The 10961-nt window shown below is 34.8% G+C and overlaps 1 pseudogene; it reads right to left on the reverse strand.

Moving 5' to 3' along the window:
* LOC138328354 (heat shock 70 kDa protein 12B-like) lies at positions 1–6376 on the reverse strand (annotated as a pseudogene).
* Positions 6377–10961: the final 4585 nt, after the last annotated feature.

Here is a 10961-nt window from a genome sequence, read left to right on the forward strand (position 1 = left end):
TCAGAATAAAAAATGAAACAACATCCGTTAACAGTGATAATATACAGTTTGCATAGTAGATAGAATTAGATGGTAGGTCGGGTCTCTCTTCTTGGAGTTGTACAAATTGAAATCCATACCAGTTTGATCGAGTCTTGCGGGAGTATACGGCTGTTTAAACTGTGGTTCGCCAATATTAACAGAATCCCCCTCCCGTACATGTACGCTGAATATGTCCACGCATCTTGCTATTCCAATTGCGTCAACAACACGCTTAGAAATGCCATGCAAGTTCTCTTCAAACTCAACTCTCGTTTTTACCCCGTAAGTATATTTACAAAACTCTCGACTTGATCGCCCTTGGTTCGTGCCCGTAGATAATAACTCCCTTGAGATCTGCCAGCCCTGCATCTTGCGGCACAATTATTCGGAGGATTGGTAAGTTTTTCTTAATTTCAGACTGAAGAACGAAGGACTCCGCAAATCCTCCAACGATTAGTATACTCGTCACTCCTCTCACAGAAGGCGTTTCTAAAAGTTTCTTCAAATGGTTTACGATGTGCCGTGCCGGATCCTTGAATAGTTCCTTTGCTTTATTGCCGCTCACCCGCAGTTTATCACCAACAAGAACCATGGTATCATTGAGATTTGATTTCGATTTTACAATCGTAGCGATGTCCTGATTGTTCTCATCTTTACAAGCATTATTCATGGCGGCTGGAACCTTGAAGGTAGTTTTGTCATCCGAATATGCATCGGGCTTTATTGTTCGCTTTTTCACTTCGAAATCTCGAAAGAAATCGACCATGTCTGCGCCATTAACAATGATTCCTGATACGAGAAGCTGGAAGGCATGGTCCACCTTGGTACCTCCCTAGTCTCCATATTGGCCTTGTGGATTTTCTTCAGCGTTCCATCTCGCTGTACCTCATGTACAGTAATGTCTATAGTCCCTCCTGAAAATAGATGTATTTTTTGTATTTAATACATGTAATAGCAATGTTAGGAGCGCAATCATGCATTGTTTGTATCCTTTACAGCCACAGTTGTATTGATTTTTAACCATATTTAACCATTATCGATGCTTCCCTTAATGTTAAAATAATTTTCAAAATTCAAAACAAGGATTTCATCTGGAACCTGTTTGGTACTCTCATACAGACTTCCAAACACCAATTTACTCGCTGATTGTCGTCAAGTAATTATAAATTCGTAGTTCATGACAGACCTTCACTGAGACTCTAGCAAGCTGTCATTATACGGAAAGTCGATGGAAAATGGTGAATGATTTAAAAGAATGGGTGGCGACATTTAGTCAAAGACATTCACATCTCACCTACCTCCAGCGTCTAACAAGACGTACTTTGACCCGGAAGTAAATGCCTTCATTTCACCTTCTCCTTTCCGTTCAAAAGGGAGGTACTTGCAGTAAAGAGAAGCAGTTTCCGGTTCCAGAGCTAGTTTTAGATGATCCCGTCTGATACCAGCCTTGAAACAAAGGAAGACTGATTTTTTATTTCTTTTTTAAGGCGAGATATTTCGAGATTTTTTCAGAAAATTATGAAAATCATTGAATAGATATTAAGAGCTTGGTTACGTTAAAGCAAAAAAAACAAAAAAAAACAAACAAACAAACAAAAACAAAAAAAAAAGATTGTTATCAATTGATATTAATTACGCGTATAAACTCTTACCGCCTCGGCAGCCTCCCGCATGACTGTTTTGAGGCGTCGGACCAGATTGCCGGGACAGTGAGGACCCAGAGGATATCTTTGGGCTTTATGCCTGTCAGCTAGTTATTACAAGTCTTTATCATATGGTCCTTGAGATACTATATTTCTGCTGTAAACACCTTGATCGCCTGCATTGACTAGCCCTGGTCGTCTTTTACCGTAAAGCTTCGTTGAAAGCAATGAATGGTAATACACATGTTTTTTTTTATTTTAAAAACAAAAAGACATATACCTACATAGTATGTATCATAAAAACGAGGGTTTAAACGAGGAGAAATAATCTACTTACGTCGATTTCATAAAGTTCCATTTTAAATCGTCGGAAGTAACGCCATCCGTCTTGTTTCTTGTCTAGGGCCAGATCAGAATACTTGTCTTCAGCCTTGTAGCCAGAGGAATGGAATGTTTCGTTAGGCTCAAAGAGAATACATGTGGATGTCTTCAACGACATTAGTTCCCCTAGTCCTGCGGTCCAGCTGTTGGCGGAAACTTTCAATGGGTCTCGCTTATAGTCATTTAGCGAAGAGAATGCGTACCCCGAGTACGTAGTTCCAAAGTCAATAGCAGCAACCAATAGATGCTCTGAGGAAGCCATGTTGAAATTTCTAAAATAAGCAACATTTCAATATACTATTCAATTCAATCCTGTCATGTGAAAGGTGAAGATAAGTAATATATTCTCAAACCACTCCAAAGAAAACCATCAGTACACTTTTATCACAAGTTTATAAAGGGTGTATCGCATGAAGATGTGTTAAATGGCTTAGAAAAACTGAGAAACACATATCAAGTGAAAGCGGTCCAAATAACAAAGAACAGAGTTGTGATTACTTGTCAAAACGATTATACAAAACATGCGCTACTACTTAATGGAGCGGAAATAAAACATCAAACGGTGATTTTTTTTGAAGTCGAAAAACTGTGACAAATGTTACAATTAAAGATGAGCCATACGCACTAGGTAAAGAAGATACGGCCAAGTCGTATCCGGTAGTATACGCAGAGGTAGAATTTGTGATTCTAACATTGAAAACGGCAAATGTGTTTGAACATTATATAGGATGTGTCCCTACCCTCCCGTTGCGAACTTCAATTGGGCGTTTTGACGTACAATTGTTTTTGCAAATAACAATAGAACGCCATGTTATCATTGCAACTTAAAGGACCACCCATCATTTAAATGTTCAAACAAACCAGTGCATGAGCAAAGAAAATGTTTTATTTGTGAAAATACTGACCATCTTGCTCGGAACCGTCCACAAAAAGAAACGCCTGTCTGTAATTACTGTAACATGTCCGGTCACATTCAATCTGAATGTAGACAACGTGATTCGGACCAATACGGGGATTATGCGAAAGAAAATACAGAAGGTCGTAAAAACGAAAATGACAAAACTGATGACGTACTACCCAATTCTTTAGTTAGATATTCCGTACAGAAAAAAAGCTAAATCAACCGATATCTCTATTACTTCGCGCGTCGAAAAGGAAACGGCGAGAAAATTTCGTTCCTGAACGAGATAACTAAAAGTATCAATAGTTTCGCTGAAAAAAAATATGTAAAACAAAATATCATATAGAATACATTGATACCCCGCTTCTCTTTCGTAGCGACGGAACGGTTGTTGATCATCTATATAACGGTCTTGACACCTCATGTGTACATATAAATAAACAAGGAGCGTTCAAGTTAAGAGAGAAATTATCAGTCTTTATGCAAGCAACTGTAGAACCAATGCTTGGTACGCCAAACAAGAGAAAACGGTTTATGAGTTCGGCAACACCACCATCAACTGAATGACAACACAATCAAATCCAAAAGTACGGAACATTCGAGAACAACTGAATGCTTCTAAACATTGACCACTTAGGAATATTCATCAACTTAACCACTTTATATTAACTTATGTCTATATCTATAGCATTAATGGGCTAAGAGATGTTGAAAAAAGAAATGCCTTTTTTCTTTGTGGTTGATTAAAAAGAAAATTGATGTACATTTGTTACAGGAAACCCACTGTACTGACAAAGATATCTTCATTTGGTCTCAAGAATGGGACCATCTAGGCGGAGGCAATAGTTTATGGGACAATGGTACCTTCGCCTCAACAGGTGTCGCAATCCTAACAAATGGGAAAACTAAATTGTTTTAGAAAGAACTAAGCAGAGATAAAGATGGACGGCTAGCATCTAATTTTAAAATTATGAAAGAAATATATGCAATCTAGCAAACCTGTATGCACCTAATAATAGTTCTGAACGAAAGCAATTCATAATAAATGTTATTAACAATCACTTGTTTAATAATAGTTATATATATGCTGGTGATCTTAATTTTACTCTAAACAATCAAATATATAGATACCCACATACAAATGTATGACTCCACAACATCAAGTCTATTTTTTTAATTGATTCATTTCATTTCAGAAAATCTGAATACAAAGAAGACTAAATACATTGAAAATGATATAGCCAAACAGATATTACATCATGTGTTCATAGCAACCAATAAATGATAACATTAAAAATCAATACAGATAAGGTAATAATTGGTCCAGGGAGGTGGAAAATGAACGTTAATACAATTGAAAACGATATTTTCAAAAATGCATTTCAAGCTTTTTGGACTCAACGGGCTATAAAAAAGAACAAATATGATAATTTGAAAGACTGGTGGGACATAGCAAAATAAAGATTAAAGAAATAACAATTTCGGTTGCAAAGTGCCTGAATAAGACCGACAGGTATATTGATGAAATTGAAAAAGAATTGGATGAATTAACAAAGACTAACCCAGATATTGAAAAAATAACATTCTGAGAGAGCATTAATAGTAACAAAGCAACAGAGATGAGAGTGAGAGCGAGAGTGCAGGAGTTCGAAGAGCATGATAAATCAACAAAATCTTTTTTTAACCCAAAAAACAGTGTCCTGAGAAAGCTTTGGCATAAAATCAAAACAACAATAGGAGATTATAAAAATGACAAAAATTATATTAAAAAAGAACAGATTAAATTTTATAAGCAACCTTTACGTCGAAAGGATGGGACAGAGATGCTGCGGATATTCCTTTAGATAATGTAGAGAACAAAATTTCAGATGATCAAAGAACATGTATGGACAAGAGATAAGCAAGGAAGAAATATTAAAGAGTATCAGTGAAATGAAACAAAAATTCCCGAATGAAGATGGGATTGTTTCAGATTTTTTTTCAGATTTACTGGCACATAATTAAAAACAAAAATTATTGAACTGGTTTATGAAATACGTAATACTGATTAATTATTAGTATCATAAACAAAAGGAATACTAACCTTATTGTACAAAAAGGTGAGAGTAAAGATATTAAAAATTAGCGACCACTAACAATGCTAAACGTAGATCATAAGATAATTGCAAAAACATTGGCAAACAGAATAAAGAAAGTTCTTCTAGATATCATACATCCGGATCAAAAAGGTTTTGTCCTGGATGAAACATTGCTGACTCGAACAGATTGATACAGGATGTATTTGAATATACTGATTTAGAGAATGAAGAGGGGTATGTTATATTTCTAGATCAACAAAAAGCTTTTGATAGGTTGAATGATGATTGATAAACAAATAGATCAACAAAAAGCTTTTGATAGGTTGAATGATGATTGATAAACAAATGTCTCAAGCGATTTAATATTTGGAATAAATTTACTGGGTAAGGTACAAATGTTGTTTGCGAGTGAATGCGAAGACATATATTAAGTCAAATGGTTTTATCTTGGAATACTTTGGCTTTTCAATATCTACAAGGCCAATCGCACCAATTGTGTACATTATTCAAGCAGACCCTTTGTTCAATTCGCAAAAGCAATAGTATAAACGGCTTAAAACTTCCAGGTCAAATTGAAAGTTTGCTAATGAAAGGTAACTGTTTCTTAGATATGAAAAGTCAATTACGGGGTCGTTTAAAATTTTAGGACGATATGAAAAAGCATCAGGCTCAAAAGTAAATCTACAAAAACTACTGGAATACATCTTGGAAGATGGAATAATAATCTACCTAGATTCACAGCAATATAGAGAGACAAAAAATAAGATTAATAGTTGTATACACGTTTGGAAAGCGAAAAACCTGTCTCATTTTGATTTAGATAGCATATATGATGTAATTAGAAAACAAAAGGATGAGAGAAAATTTTCATTTTACTATTCACTCTCAGTATTTCATAAAAATATCAAACAAAAAATCGATGTCAAATTACGCATTTCTTTTTAAAACATGTATTGAAAATCTATATAATTTACAAACAAAATGTTCAATATGTTTAATTGATTAAATCGTCATATTAAAACCATTAATAAATTCTTTCATATCTGATTTTGGGGAAGCCATTTCATGTCTTTGTGGCGCTTTTTGGTAACCCCACATTGGCCCCCTTTTTCAATATGTATATTTCTTAAATTTGTACCATGTATTTTTGATTATATTGTTTTTTGTGTTGAATATACATATTAATAAATTCTATGTCAGCCTACTTTAGGTTGGCCATTTTCATTCATATTCATCGTTGTGGTATTCTTGCGACAATGTGTAGATGCATAAATGTACTTACTTTTGTGTATTCATCCGACAGCCCACGACCAATGACAATGTCGGCCACCGATGAGGTATGTATCGGCCGCTTCTCACCGACAGGTGTGTATACACGAAAACTAGATTATCTGCATTCACAGCTGTTCCAAATGCCTGCACTTGTTTACGAAAAAACAAAACTGGGGTACTGCGATGTTTATATACATTTCAATACACGGGGAAACATATCATATATGTATACTTTAAGGTATATTTTAATGTATTGCTTGATTGATTTTTTAATCAATTACCAATTTTACCAATCAAAGTACTGTTTAAACTAATTATACCTAAAACCAATGTTATTAAAACATTAAAAGTAGTAATATATAATAAAACAAAACAAAGCTGAACCTCCATGATGGGGCCATAACCACATGGCCTCAGAAAAAGTATCATCTGCCTCGTATTAACAATTTTTCTTATTCATCTACAACAGTAGGTAAATGTAGAATATCTATGAAATGCAAATCAATATGTTTAACTTATTTTATTGCATTAATGCAAAGGACTTGGCACAAGTTACTAGTAAACTTATATATTTACATATGTCCCTGTATTGTAAAAGGAAGGGGAGTTGCGTTCAAATTAGCGTAATCGCAATGACGTATGAATACAAACGCAGTGCAGGTTTGGACTACTTCTAGTTCACGCTTCGATAAGATTTTGCGTCATAAGTTGACGGATTTCAATATAAAAATAAAGACTTTTTATTAGATCCAATTAAATATGTATTTGACATCAAAACAAAAGATGTGATCAAGCGTTGTAACGGTAATAAACTACAAAACAAATCGCTGGTCGGAGCTACAACCGGGAGGCTTTCCTCAGGAATGTTCGGGGAATCCCATAGTTACGTCAGATGTAATGAGGAAAAACGGTATAAAGCTAGTATATTAATAATCCGAAATAAAAAGCCAAAATAAATTCAAAGTAAAATCAAAATCATTTCTATGGAATGTATGTTCAGCCACTATAGGGCCTTCTTCAGTCCGAAATAACACTAACACAACGTGTTCGTCTACATGTTTGTTTACATCTATTGTGTGCAGGTGCGAAATGTCTCGGCCCGTTTGATGTATACGGCGGGTTATTTCGACCCAACATGCTATGTGCACTAAATCAACCCTAGTGTTCAAAGAATGGTTATACGTCAGATGTTGGCCTACATGTTACGGTCACTCATCTCACCTACATATACAGAACATCTGATTGTCGGTGAACAATTCTGGGAGCGTCTAAGCGAACAATAGGTTAACAGATGATATACATGTTTCAAGAAAAGAAAAAAAACATTACAGGTAGCCTATCCGAAACAGTATCATTAGTTTTAAATAGCCCCGTCTTTTCATTCAAAAAAGGCCTACACACACGAAACACTTTTCTATCTTTAGTGTTTCCCACAGCCCCGATTAGCATGGCGCCGCGCCGTGCCCTTTTTACCTGACGCCATGCCCCTATGACCTAACGCCGTGCCCTGTTTGTCCCCAGTACACTTCTACTAAACTACCAAAATACCAGGTAGTGGCTTGATAATTAAGTAAACAAAAGAAGTGTGACCACTCCCTGACCCCCTGACCAACACCCCAGTGGCCCTAATTAGCAGCCTTGGGCTATTTCCACCTTGGCTTGTGGTGTCACTTTCAGGTCTGTGTATTACGTAAGCTGAAGTCAAGCAGCCGATCGGCAGCCTAGAAAACAATCAGCTGGCCTTTCAAAAGGTTTTATCACTACAGCTAGTGAGCATTACTTCAAAAACAAATACTGCTTACAACTGTAAATGATTTACTCACGTTTTTAATGTTAAATAGGCCTATATATATCGGATGGATGTCACAAGATTTGCAATCGTAATGGCCGCCATTTTGGGTGTATTGTAATAGTAGATCCGGATCGAAGGTATTGAATTTCAGGATTTTACTAATATTCACGTTTTTAAAAATGAAAACGGTATTATTTTTTTTTAGAATTTCGGTGTGAATTTATTTTTAGAAAAGATATCTTAATAATAATAAAATTATTAATAGCAAAGTAATTAAAATAAATCAAATTAAAAAGAAATCAACTTTTTTCTCTATCAGATTAAATTGAAATATTTTGCATACTACTCTAACACTTATCTGTATTTTCTTAATTTAGTGCTTGTAAATTTAGAATATTATTTTAATTAATTGTCCATTATTATGAAACATGTTATCTCATTCAAATCAATACAGTATTTTTAATATTTAAATAAAAATATATATTAAAATAAAGGTAATTGGATTGAAATAAAGGAATACATTTTGATTTTTCCCATTCTTTTTATTAATATAAATGAAATTTAGATCTTTATTGTGAATCAATTATAGTCATGATCATATGATCTGCAGATTACAATTTTCAAAATCATTTTTTTCACTCAGAATAATTAAATAGATGTCCTGATATTACTTAGCAACACAGAGAGTTTAAAGCATTTAAATGATATTAAGTTGAACCAGAATTAAATAAACAACAAGACAGTTTTAAAGATTCCCCCTTGTATTGGAAGTTGTCGATATAACCTTTGTGCCCCTCTGATGGTTATTTATCGCGGTCAAGGTGTCCTTTTCAAAACCCAGCACCATGCCCTTTTTTTTCCTGTGGGAAACACTAATCTTCCGTAAAATAAAATAACAGTCATGACTATGAAGAATTTAGTCTAAATCGCGTTCGTAGACCGATACATACATGACAAACATTCAGCAGCTCAACGGTCATTCCATCAATAGGCTATATCACAGTAACTTTCCTCGGTTGAAAATCAAATATGGCGGCTCGCTCCACTTCGGACCGCATCACTACCCTGACAACGATACATACCGGTAGTCGTTCCGCATTGGTTATCTCAATTTTTATTCGAAATGGACATAATTGATGTGTCATTGTTGTATTTCAAACCAAACTGCAGCTATAATATTCAACAATCGGAACTTTATCTTCGGTCATCCTGACTACCGTAGAATTTACCCAACCTAGCAACCATCACCGTTTTAGATTTGACGTAAAAGTGGATTTATTTATGTAAATATATAGATTGAACAGTGTTTTGATTGCGTTAAAGGTGGTATGAACGCAATGGGATACAGACATATTCTACATGTAGCGCTAACGCTACATTGTGTCCCAGGGAAACACCCAAAGGACATCGAGAACTATTTCTGAAATAATACATTACCGTTGACATCAGTTTTATGTTGTCATATCTGGAAACATTAGATTTTAGCTTAATAGATATAAGTTTAAAATAGTGTATCTTGAACAACGAAATAGACATGAATATTTATCATCGGTAAGTGCCGGGTACATATCAGTCTGAACAACAGCTTTGTTCTTCGACATAATTAAACAAGGGCATGGGGCACATAGCATTATGTAATGTAGTTTTTTAAGTTATTATTTATGCAGATTGTTGAAAACTTGGCACGTTATAAAACATATACAGCTTTATATTTGCATATACCGCCATATAGTCAATGGAAGAGAATTTGCGTTCAATTTAACGTAATCGCAATGTTGTATGAATACAAACCCAGTGCCAGACCGGATTACTTTTACTGCATGCTTCGCTAAGATGTTACGGTATAATATAACCTACATCGATTTTCTGAAGCATACGTTTTACCGTTGAACAGTTTTGTTTAATTAAATGTTAAAATAAAAAAAATTTTGATCTTATAAGGGTCTAAAGACTATTTATTAGGCGGCACGAACAACATTGTGCTTGTCGGCATGAAATGAAAGGAGGAAGGATGTTTACAATAAAATGTGAAAAAAGTTCCCTTGTTAAAAGTTGACGTATTTTAAAATACCAATTAAGAGCTGTTATTGGATTTAATTTCAAATATGTTTGGTCGGGACCATCATCTGGGGGCTTTTCCCAAGAATGTCCAGGGACTTCCATAGTCTACGTCAGTGCGGTCACCCCAATATGCAAATAATTTGAGAACAATACTTCTTGGGATAACGCTTTCAAGCGATCAATAGTTTAAGTTGTGTAAATAAAAATAGATTTTCAAAGAAAGCATTATCCGAAACTATGTCATCAGCTTCATATTCTTCTTTTCACTATTCTGGCAGCCATATTAGTCATTCCCCATTAGTTACCTTCAATCTTTACACGTTTCGTGGATGTGTTTTGTCGGTTCTCAGAATTGCATATGTACCTGTTATATCCTATTTCCGATTATAGTGGCTGAAAGGTGGTATGCTTTGTAGGTAGGAAAATAGTGAGTAGATTTTAATTGGATACAAAAGGATTTAAATTATATAAAAACCTACCATGATTGCTCGTCTTCACAAATACCTGTATACCTAAGTAATCAATCAAGTATTAGTCGGTAACCATGAAATACTACATATTAATTCTCATCATTGATAGTCCAATGACACTGACATATTCTTGTCATTATATCCGATGAACGTTCTGAACAACCATGACAAGAAGCGGCATACTACAGCATGTGAATTCCCGCTCATTAAAGTTATATATGCCGTAACTTGGTGAAAATTTTGACATGCTATGTTTTCTTGATAAATCTTTTAAAAACCCTAAGGTTTGATGAATTAAGCTGTAGAAACCACCAAAATTGCTTCAGATGCCTTATAAACATT

This window comes from Argopecten irradians, chromosome 7 (assembly GCF_041381155.1).
Source record: "Argopecten irradians isolate NY chromosome 7, Ai_NY, whole genome shotgun sequence".
NCBI lineage: Eukaryota > Metazoa > Mollusca > Bivalvia > Pectinida > Pectinidae > Argopecten > Argopecten irradians.